Below are 12,543 nucleotides of genomic sequence, written 5' to 3'. Positions count from 1 at the left end.
TTTGTAAAGACAGGTGACAAGTTGTCAGTATGTTTGAGCACTGCATTACACTGTTCCTCCTTCCGCTCACTCATACCGTGCTGAGTGCTTTTGGTTTGATGAGGTCAAGATTCTAACACAGTAACACACTACCTGGACAAAACACGCATGCCCACATACACACACACACAAACACGCATACATAAACATACACAAACATGTAATGTGCATGCGCGCGCGCGCGCGCGCGCGTGTGTGTGTGTGTGTGTGTGTGTGTGTGCGTATGTGTGTATGTGTGTGTGGGTGGGTGGGTGTGCGTGGGCGGATGATTGTGTACAAACGTATACGAACGTTTCATAAGTCATTCCAGCGGTACCCACACCCTTTGTTTGTGTCAAATACCATGAAATCCCTCAATAGTCCTCAGTGCATGTGTGTGCATGCTTTGTGTTTCAAATATTTAGGTTTGATCTGCATTATATCTTCGGTGACAAAACTCCTATTCTTTACCTTTCACAAATGGGTATTATGAGTAAAGGGCTTGTTGCGTATAGCTGAAAAGAAAATAATAATTTACTATTATATGTGCATACTTTTATCATTCTGTGAAGGATTGTGGCATGCAATCATAGTGATATGATATATCATCATACAGATAATTCATGAAAATGGATTTCGAGGAATTTAACACGAATATACATTACAGATTCCGGTAGTGTTTGATCCATTTGCTATCTTGCCTGCATTAAGACTTAAAATCAAAGTTAGATGTGGATCTAGTTACATAAGGACTTTGAGATAAATGTGTTCTTATCAAACAACATGATCCGCTTGATCATTTAATATTATAAACAAACAATATATGCTATTTTGTTTGGACATTACCCACACATGATACCTCGGAAGCAATCTAAATATCCCCGGTTCAAAAGGTTACTTTTTTTTAATAATTCTAATGAATGACCTCAATGATATGTATCATTTGAATGCTGTGCTTCATTTCCATGTACCAGATAAAGGTAGTGTTAAAAACAAACAATTATTGTTATCATCACTTTTTTTATTGTGTTGTCTTTTCTAACTGTTCTTCCTTGCTTCCAATCAGGCAGTGCACGTTAAAGGGCCCCTGAAATCCAAAAGCATGTTGATTTGTGTTGATTTATGATACTCTCAACATAACTTTTGCGGTGAAACGAATATCTAGAAACATTCTATATATTTTTAACGATTTTTTTTTCTTCTATTTTGCTTCAGATTACTTGAGAACACCCACAAAAAAGTCCTTCCAAACCAATATTCTTGAAATGACCTCATCTATCAATCATTGCTAAAGTACTGAAATGTTTAACAAAAGACCTTGGAATGCACCTTCCCCTCGACTCAGCATAACTTGCATGTTTAATGTGACTAACAAAAGACATGGCGAGGGAACAGTTATGCTGAGTCGAGTTCTTTTTAGGGGAAGGTGCATTCCAATACCTTTTGTTAAACATTTCAGTACTTTAGCAACGATTGACAGATGAGGTCATCTCAAGAATATTGGTTTGGAAGGATTTTTTGTGGGCGTTCCCAAGCAATCTGAAGAAAAATAGAAGAAAAGATCGTTAAAAATATGTGGAATGTTTCTAGATATTCGTTTCACCGCAAGAGTGATGTTGAGGGTATCATAAATCAACACAAATCAACATGCATTTGGATTTCAGGGCCCCTGTAAGCATAAAATGCATAAGGATCCTAATGTACCTCTTAATCTCTTTTTAGCATCCTTCTGTCGAGGACATTGTGAATATTGTGACGTAATGATTCGAAATCCAAAACCAGAAGGAGAGGCATTCGCACAGTGGAAGATGCTGCATGCGTCATCCGGTTAGACGAAAACATGATTTTAAGATGTCTGCAAAAAGCTTAGTGGAGATGGGAAAGCAGATCAAGATTGCTTTCCCAGCTCAAAACATTTCCTCTGTAAATTTAGAAATTAGACGTGCTCCTATCTGGTTGGAATACGCCGAGTCCCCTCTTACGCAGTCGTGAAAATTTTATCAGGAGTTATGTTTAATTTTGCACCTGTGGTGTCGGCAGCCGGGATATCTCATCGCGCAGAACCTGTTCGCCTTTCCCAAGTGGGAGTTTGGCGGAGTAATTCGGCGGCATCCCAGCTATCTCGTGTCAAATTTTTATTTGGAGGGGTTTCAGACTTTCGAAAAAAATAATCCCCACAAACCAACACCTTCTTTGTCATTGCGCTTCGTGATTCATTGTGCGGAATCGTGTTCGAGTTATGCCGTATTCAGACACTAAATTGAGATTCCTCGCCCACCGCGAACTGCAAAGGACATTTTACATGAGAGTTGCGTAACAAACTCCACAATCTGTCAACCAAACTTTCAGATTTTACCAGCTGGAATGCACAACTATACGTGTAGATCCCTTTATCACAACGGAAGCTGATACCTGTTACGACAGAGTTCTGTCTCCCTTAAGTTATACTCGTCATGATTCGAGGTCAAATTGACTTGACAGACAAGAAAAAGAAAAGGAAAAAAGAAAGAAAGCAAGGAACAAAACTCTTGAGAATATCATCTCTCATGGCAGGTCATGGACATGATGGCAGAGGACCATTGGTAAACGTAATGACAAGATCTCGATTTGGAAACGCGCGATACTATATTTTCCTATGATTCTTACTTATCATGAAACGTATTTCTATACAAGTTTACCAACGAGCTCATCTGTGCGTGTGAAACCCCTCGTATTAGTGACGTACTACGCGTGGCTCTGATCATTTCAACACTCGGTCTCAATTACCCATAAACTCTTCACGGCAAAGCCCATACTCTTCGAGAAAAATCAAATGAAAATCAATTCCATTATATGGAGCGAGGTGATGCATAACCGGTCAAGTGCATCTCGACAACCCAGAAAAGGGCTTCTTGATGACATTGAAGATGGTGTCATTTCGAAGAAGTGAGTGCAGGCTCGACCAGGCGCGACCATAACAATTGAATCTGGCTTGAGATCGGTGCAGGACTTTAGATTACTAGACATGCTAGATGGCGGGAAAGGGTTACATTTCCTCTGACCAGTCCTGTATTTGACCACAACATGCTCGCACTGGGATTAGAAACCCTCACCGCGTGATCCTGGCATAGCTTCTGACATATACACCGAGAAAACTGCAAAATGTGTTGATTAATCGAAAAAAAAAGCCACCCCAAGAAATGTGACTCTTGTTCCAAAATAGAAAGTTTGATAAATCAACTAAAAACTCCTAATTGTCTAAATTTCACGTTGTGGAAATATTTTGAAATTTTAACCTTTTGCGATTATGACGTAGACTGTTGAGCCCCTGCCATTGTGTTTTGAAACGCATTCTTGTCTTAAATTGTCGAATCTGTAGTGCAGGGTTTAATTACGTGTAAAGTAAGAATATCTTTCTTACCGTTTTTTTTTATAGTAAAATGGACAGAGTTTAATATAATAACATATTGAAAAACTGTGGAATTTACACGCTATTAGAAAAATCGATGTAAAACTAATTTATACCATTATCATAATTTTTATTATTATCAATATAATCATTATTATCATTATCATTCTCATCATCATCATTGTTATTTTTGTTATTATTATTATTATTATTATTATTATTATTATTATCATCATTATCATTATTATCGTTATTATCATTATTATTATTATTATTATTATCATTATTATTATTATTATTATCATTATTATTATTATTATTATTATTATTATTATCATCATCATCTTCATCATTCATCATGCTTTTCTTTTTTCTGGTGACGAGTCACAGCGTGTGTTTATATATAATTAGAACAAAGATAGATTTAATATATTTGAGCTTATACTTTTTCACGTGACGTGTGATGGGTACTGCACCAGCTACTGTAGTACGTTTGAAAAAAAAAAATGCTCCTTTCGATATGGAAAATCACGTGCAGTTTGGCTATGAATCAATCAAACACGTCCTTTTATGGATGAAGTGAGTAATTCAAGTGTAACAGCCACGTGTATAACGCTTTAGGCAACAGTGCATCAATTTTCAGTCATGTCGTGGTCCGAATTATTTTTTACACCATACATTGAGGAAGATCACAAGCCCTCCTTGAAGGGATTCAATGAATAAAATAAAATCGCGTGAATCCTCGTTGTCTTTTAGGCAGGTCCGTGAAGAGTTTATTGAATATATTATGACAATTTGAAGTGAATAAAGATGTTTTTTGTTCTAAAAAGTATATTCGAATTCAATTCCAGTGATTACATGAAAAGAAGCTGAACATTACAAGCTGCCTACAAAGAAATCGTTGCAATTCACACACACACACACACACACACACACACACACACACACACACACACACACACACACACTCACACACACACACACACACACACACACACACACACTCACACACATGTAAAACACATAGTTATAGTGAAAATGCGCACACTGAACATTTTCTTGATTTCGCAAATTGTCTCTCGTCTGTTGACAAGAAGTATCTAGGATATAGTAATAGAATTGTAACCGAAGGGGAGGTGGTGGAGGGGAGACAGACGTTAGACGATGGGCGTGGAAGCCGATACGTATATACAATCGTAGTGTGAGTCGTTAACTTTTTTTCGAGCAGACGACATGGTCGTGAACAAAAGCAATCAGAGCAATGTTCAGTTTCGGTCGTGTCTAGCTGATTTCCCTTCGGCCGGTTAGTGCATCCCCGGTGTGGGACCACGTGACTCCTGGCGGCAATAAGGTATGTATCACGTTCGTCAGGTTGTCTGTCATTGAGTGTGGAGGTTTGCATACAGGGAGCAAACGTCATCTCACCCTTCTTGCCGAATGACATGCACGCTTGAGTCCCATCTTGGGGCGAGCTTTACATTTCTATTCATTCCTGCCCTCCTTTCTTTCTTTCTTTCTTTCTTTCTTTCTTCCTTTCTTTCTGTCCGTCTGTCTGTCTGTCTGTCTGTCTGTCTATCTATCCACCTGTCTGTCTCTCTCTTTCAGTGTGTTTGTGTCTATCTCTCTATCTTTATTTCTCTCTTCTCGTCGGGCTGTCTTCTCACTGCGTGTAATGGTAGGAAACGTCATCTTACTTTTTTGTCGGTGTCAACTTCTCCTATACCCTCTCTAGTCATCATCCTCACTCTGGCTCTGTCTTTCTCTTTACTTTGTGACTTGCCATTCACACTCGCCTCCCCATCTTTATTCATGAAACATTCTTCATAGAACCCACAAACGTATACCAACCTATACATACTAAGCGCCGTTGTGATTCTCGTGCGCATATTAAGAATTAGATGAAAAAGCATAGCTAAGCACAGAATTCTGCCTTTCCTTTTTCGTTTCTTGCTTTCTTTCATTTATATTTTATAAACATAGGGATCATCTATGTTGAGGTTAGGAGTTTACATGTATACCTCGTTCGTCTATTTTGAGAGCTTAAACACACATCAATGTAAAGACACTATTAAAACGCACCTTATGGCACATGACGCCATAGAAAAGAGCTCACTTGAAAATTTATGATTTATAAGAATCTACATGCCTGATTAAGATAGTGACCGGGATTGGTGAGTGAAAGTGGCCTTACACACATCAAAACAGGTCATTCGTCTCCATCGGTGATCTATGTTTACTCTATAATATTCCCTTTATTTTGACATTACAACTCCTGAGACTTGGACAAGGCTAAACACTGTACATAGACTCTGAAGTGCAGTGGACACTGTCATTTGCGAACACCTGATAAGAACATGTGTTATCACGTCTGAGAGAACATTTTATTATGTTTGAATCTATGTAGTATAATATATTATGCTGTTTCAATAATTAAAGGGTGGAGCATATTTTCAGGACTCCAGACTGATGTGGGGGAAAAAGAAACGAAAAGAGAATAACTTATCTAACCACAGAGGAAATACAGCAACTGAAATAAAGGACCCCGCAAACAAGCGAATTAACATTTGGAATCAAATTAATGTAATTTATTTGAAACTATCATTAAAAGCAAATCAACCGCACGTCAATACTAGTGGAGATGGTAACTGCTCGTCAATTAATCCACACGGTTTCAGAGAAGCTTGACTTAATATTGGTCTCCGAAGGATGTTCGTGAGACAAAAGATTAAGAATATGGTAGCTCTCATTCGCACAGCGTCTAGGTTGATTTCAATCTAAAAGAAGATAGATGGAACCGCATCAATTATGGGACAACACATGCCAACATTTGATTCTTGTTTTGTCATGACAAATTTACAGAGAACATGAACTAATTTTCTCGACGCGGGTGAAGGAATTGAGGGAAAAAAAGGACTTGGATTTTAATTGAAAGTACTTATGCATCAGAAATGCTGTAGTGCCGGTAATGCGGTATACCGACAATTCTAGTTGACAATGGCTAGGGCTATTCCAGTACTACATTGCAAGCTACAGAGGACATTAATTTTGTGGATACAGAATCAAGCACCTTTAATATGCTATATAATACATTGATTTTTAGCCAAATATTCTATGAAAAATACGAAATTGAAGAAGTGTTCACTTTTTTTCTGAGTGTATATTCGTATTCATGGCTCGACACTAACTTTTTCTTTCTCTTTGGTGGCGCATCAACGTTGCTGTTATTTTTATTTTTAAAAAGGGAATGAGCCTGAGGTTATTATCTGAACACAGATTTAGTTTACTTCAACACAGAGCTCTCTTCACTGATCATACCATTATACAGAGCTCTTTAAATGGAAAATCTTCCAGTCTAGACAGAATCCATGCAACTCTCAGCAAGATCTACGTCAGACCATGATTTCGTGTTACCTTTTTTGACTGTTTGGTTGTTTAATGGCATATGACTGTTATTCACATTGTAAATATGAACTTTTGATTATGTTGGAGATGGAGAAGAAATTAAACTCGAACTGAACTGGACTGACATTGCTGATGGATGCACCTCTCCAAGACAGGGAGGAAGGTGGAGGAAGACAGACCAGAGAGGTGCCGAGGGAGGGGCAGAAACTATCGATATGGTATACACTTGTTGATGTCTGAAGGGATGGAGTGGTAGCAGGCATGGCAGGAGATGAAATGATTAAAAAGCAATCAATCCGATTGGCTGGAAGTTCTAGATACTGGAGCAAAATTTAAACTAGATTAAAAACACACAACACATTTGTGTTGAGCTGACAGATGGGGAACTGAAGGACAAAAACGACAGTAATGCACTGGAGCTTCTTTTCTATTCTAATACTTCCCTTTCAGATTAAGGGTCGAGAGGTTTAAAAGCCTTTTGGTCGGGCAGTATTGACGCAGAAATCAATTCCCGTTGGGGGTGGGGGGGGGGGGCGGAATGAGGACGTCCGTTTCAGTCACTGTGGGAAGTAATTCGCATCGGCGAGGCGCACGCCTGATTTGCGTGTCCGTCAGTAGGGACATTTAACATATCCTGGCCCGCTCCTCATTCAACGCTCCCCGACACCCCACCCTTCCTCCATCCTACCCCATCCCCATCACATCTCCCCGTCGCACTTCCTCCGGACGTACATCTTCTTCTTCGTGTGCCTCGAATAAACAAACCAGCTCTGACTGGCGCGCGACGAGAAGGATTTAGCCGAATCTAACCCATCTCAATCCGCAATTATCGTATCAGTGTAACAGTCCTCCGGATCCGACGCGCTCAAGTCGGCTCAAGGGCCAATTTTTGATTCCGACGCAAATTGTGACTGGCGGAGGGGAGATGTTTACGCTTGGGCTCCGTCAGACCCACATCCGCATGGCAACGTCTCACGCGCACTACAGCCGTTTGACAGGATCCATTTAATTCTTCTGCTGGCTGGTGGTGCTGGTGCTGGAATGCTTCGAGAAAAAAAAATCATCAATGTTTGCACGTCGTTTTATCGCCTTTCAATCAAAAGTGCGAAATATTGCGCTTCCCCTCTCGGGAAGGAACGTTCGAATAAATCTGCGCTGTATCGAGCAACTTACTGTAAATAAAGCGCATTCACTCATTGAGCCCTACTTATGACTGCCAATCAAACTGCGATATATCGGCGTCAAACAAGGACGTGTGCATTAATTTTCGATTTTCCCTTTCTAAATGTCCAGAACAAAAAAAAAAATCTGAAAAGCTTTTTAAGCACACTAATAGTTCTTCTTTCCAGCACATTGCTTGCACTTAGCCAATATCTGGAAGGCAGTTACACCACTATGTAAGAGTAATTGATTTGCTTATGAAGAGAAATAGATGGTAATCTTCATTTTTCAGTATTATGGGAAAAAAAAGGACGAGAAGCTGTTAGTTACATGTGCGAGAGAGTGGTTGCCGAGGTAGAGAAAAAGAGAAAGACAGAAAATGTTCTTGGTGCATATTCTGTATGCATAAAAAGTGTCTTGAAAAATCTACGTGATTTTTTTAATGGATTTTTTTTTTTAGGTAGTGTTTCGGAATGTCGCTATAGCTTATCTGAACGCAAACTGAAAATATGTTTATCATATCTAATCTTCTCTGAGAGTTTTATCTCTCATGGCTCTTGCCAAAGATAAAATCAGTACAATATATCGTATAGCGGACGTCTAAGGTGTATCTCGTAGGTATAAAAGAAGAAGGAGCGGATGCGAGACAGTAGACTATAAATTTCATTTCCATTTAATCAAACGTCGGGCCTGTCGGTCGCATGTAATCAGGCGCCCCGGCCTACCCGCCATAAATTATCCGCATTGGTTAAGCGCTGATCAGACTAATAATGTCCGGGTTCGACTTTATGCAGAGCAATCATTGTTTGCAATTAAACTTTCACAAAAGACGGAGGCTCAGGCGAACTACCTGCTTTCGACCGGTCCCAGTGAATGCAATCTGTGGAGAAAGGCCAAAGCATCATTCGTTCTTCTGAAAAATATAAATAGAAACGAAAAAAGGGAGAAGTCAGCGGTTAGTCGAATGGGAAAGTTAAACAAAACGATTTGTTTCAAAACCGGTTTGGCGCAAAATGAATGAAACGGATGAAGTTAAAGATCGTGAGGGCAGAACGCCCGAGCGTAATTTTCCGTGCTCTTTCAAAAGGGTGAAACTGTCAAGTTCATGACGAATACCGAGTGTATGCTACGCCATCAACATGAAGGAAAAGCATGCAGAAAACGACCTTCTCCCACGCAAACACGGGCAAACACGAGTTCATTGTCGATAGTAAGTAAGAAGACATTACGATAGAAACGAACAGACCGGGCTCTACCCATCATTTGAGTTTATATTGCGGCAGATTTTTTTTTTTTTTACATCTTTTGTCTCGTGTTACCAACATTAATTGCATGATGGGAAAATTAAGGTCATTGTTCGCGTTGTTGCATGCATTGAAAAAAAAAGACAAATGAGAGGGCGGGGGCGGTCTGATTAAGGTAATTCCATCAGATGTAACTTCAGTCGCAGTATATTAATGAACTTGGATGAATTACTCGTCAATGGCGCAAGTACAGTTCACATTAACGCTGACCCTTTCTACAGTCGGTCTCATTGACCCAGATATATCACGAACAAGCGACGGACCAGCGGAGTAAACTGGCACAATCTACCAAAACAACCTTGTAAAAGATGCTAAGGTGACCGATTTCTTTGACATATTATTCCACAGCTCTGCCGCCTTCTCGTTTCCATGAAACGTTTGATTTTACACTGGGATTTTTGACCCTGAATCGCAGTCAATTTCTCTGTGCATATTTCTACCAATACCTTATTATGTTTTATACGCGGCTTCAATTAGAGAGCATTAAGGTTTCAGAAGAAAAACAAAGCCTTCCGAAATGTGAAAAAAAAATCACTTTTATTTCCTAGAGGGACATATATTTATCTCACCAGAACAGACAGTCGGAAAACAGAAAGACACGCACACACACACACACACACACACACACTCCAACGGTCCATTGCCACAAAAGGTATATGTATCCGTCTGCAGTAAACAGTTTTCAGCAGGCTTGTGTATGGGAGGTCATTAAATTTTTACCTATTTACCTATTTTACCTTTTTACCTATGTCCTATCAATCCTTAAAAATGTCCGTAGTATATATAATTCAATACAATACGATTTTGGCACGCGACCATGATGGATCTTGGGCGTCATTATAATTATTTTTTTTTTCTCCACCCTCCTCAACTGAATTAAAGTCAAATTCAGAGCAGGCTATAAATGACGGATGTAAAAATGCAAGGGATGCTAATGCCAGAGTTAAAATGGTGACGTAATTATGGACAGAGAGGCTGAAAATGTAAATGAATCGCGAATTTGATATTTACCGTTGTATTTGTTGCCGTTCCTACGATGTTTTGCTTCCGGCAGTTTTTGCCAGGTACACTCTCCAACATCCCCACCCCCACAACATTAACATTAATATCATCAACATCAACATCATCATCAACAACAACTACACAACAACGACAACATCAAAGCAACAACAGTAACAATGTTTTAGATCGTACATATCAAAAACACACACAACCCCCAGTCTCTTAGAAAAGGCACAACCTGAAATGTACAAGAGCAAGATGACACTGGCACGCATACACAAGCAGCAACACTTGCTATCTAATGCTGATGTGAACACAGCCATTTAATAACGCGCTTTGCATTGCGACCGTATGTTGAGTAGACTATAATGGTATGTAATGCTTTCCATCACTTGTTTATCACACGTTTCTACTTTTTCTATCTATCTAACGTGATGTTCCACTATCCGATAACGTTATCGAAATATGATTCTATTTCACAAATTTAGTAATCTCGGATGCAAGCGGCATACCACTGCCAGCTGAAGAGTAATGACTGCAAGGGTAATTGGCTTACATATCTGCCAATCTTTCTTCCCCTCTTCTTGGCAATCGGTTGCCGTTTTATATTGTATGTCAACTGTTCTTATATCGTAATGGAAAAATTTGCACGCCTTATTGCTTCCCAAAAGACAGGGTCAAATAGCAACCGTCTGCAAATGGTGCACAAGTCACGAACACTGCGCGCCGTGAATACGTTCAGCCCATTTAACAGGCACACAACGGTTGAAAGAGAACCAAATTAGCTGAACATTGTAATGGAAGTGGTTTACGGCTAATAGGGTGTGAGGAAAACGAAGGGTTGTGTTAGAATGTCCAAGCGGCCTTTTTTTCTATTTTTAGTTTTCCCTCTTATCGATTTTCCTGCGAAGTAGTAGAACCTGTAAGACTTAATGGAATAGTTGTCGTGTGCAGTGATTGTTTGACATAAGTCTTGTATCAAACGTTTCATGCGTTTTGCAAAAGACGAAATTACTCACATTGTTATCACGAAATAGGTGATCGCAAGTGGATTTTTGACCAAATCAACTTGGCAGAGCGTAGTAAAAATTGATAACTTGTCTTTAATGTATTTCATCTGTTACATAGCGTTTTCCCCACATACATGCATTTAGAAATATGTTCATACACGCACACACATTGTCGATGGTCATGGATTCTCAAAAGGTGGTAAATAAACTTTATGACATAAGACGCACAAACAAGATGACATTCAGGACTTGCGATGATTATTTAGAAACTAGAATCATTTTCAATGGTGTTCAGGCAGATCCCTTTTCTCCGAAGTTAGAATTAGGCCGAATTAGGCCTACATGATAAGAAATAAATAAATAAATATATATATATATATATATATATATATATATATCATGGCTCGACACTAACTTTTTTGTTTGGTGGCCCGATGGGGCCACCAAAATCTTAAATTTCAAATTTTTGGTTGCCCGAGAGAAAAATTTGGTGTCCAAAAAAAAACAACAATAAAAAACATTAAAAGTCCTTTTTTTTAAATGAGTCAAATATTTAAGATTTATGATAGTAAGAATTAGAAGTTGGACATATCTACTCATAAATAAACTTCAACAAACTTGCCACACTCACTCTGAGGCATTCATTCAGTCCTTTTCATCCATCCTTTGAACAAATTTAACTGCTAATTTCCGGCGCTAAAAGTTACGAATTTATTGACATTCTTTTCAAAAAATTTTGGCGGCCCGAGGCGGGCCACCAAATTTGCCCTTTTTTGAAATTTGGTGGCCCGACTTTCATTTTTCGTGGCCCCGGGCAACCGGGCCACCGTTAGTGTCGAGCCCTGTATATATATAAAACCATCTATCATTTACATGTATATGTGTTAGCGTGCGTGCGTGTACGTGTGTTTGTGTGTTTGTGTGTGTGTGTTGTGTGTGTGCGCGCGTGTGTGTACCTAGAAGATATTTCCACAATAATCATATTGTGTGTATGTTGCGGGGAATCCGTTTCAATTTGATGGCTGTTCATAGGACTATGATAAAATGTTCCAAGCTTAATTAGAATTGTGAAGCTTTCAAGGTCAAATGAAACTCGCCGTTTTGCTAAAAACAGATAATGTGACACATTGAAATTGTCCATTTGATGATTGTCAGCTCAGGGAAAAAGGAAATGAAATTCACGCTCTGATAGAGAGAATGGTACACACACCACGTGATTGACAACAAATTAATGACACCGCCCTCGCTGGTCCACTCA

This window comes from Diadema antillarum, unplaced genomic scaffold (genome assembly GCF_040938485.1).
Source record: "Diadema antillarum isolate AM-2024a unplaced genomic scaffold, OU_Dant_1.0 seq00001268_RagTag, whole genome shotgun sequence".
NCBI classification, from domain to species: domain Eukaryota; kingdom Metazoa; phylum Echinodermata; class Echinoidea; order Diadematoida; family Diadematidae; genus Diadema; species Diadema antillarum.
The sequence above is the reverse complement of the archived record's forward strand: the minus strand, read 5'-3'. Positions refer to the sequence as shown.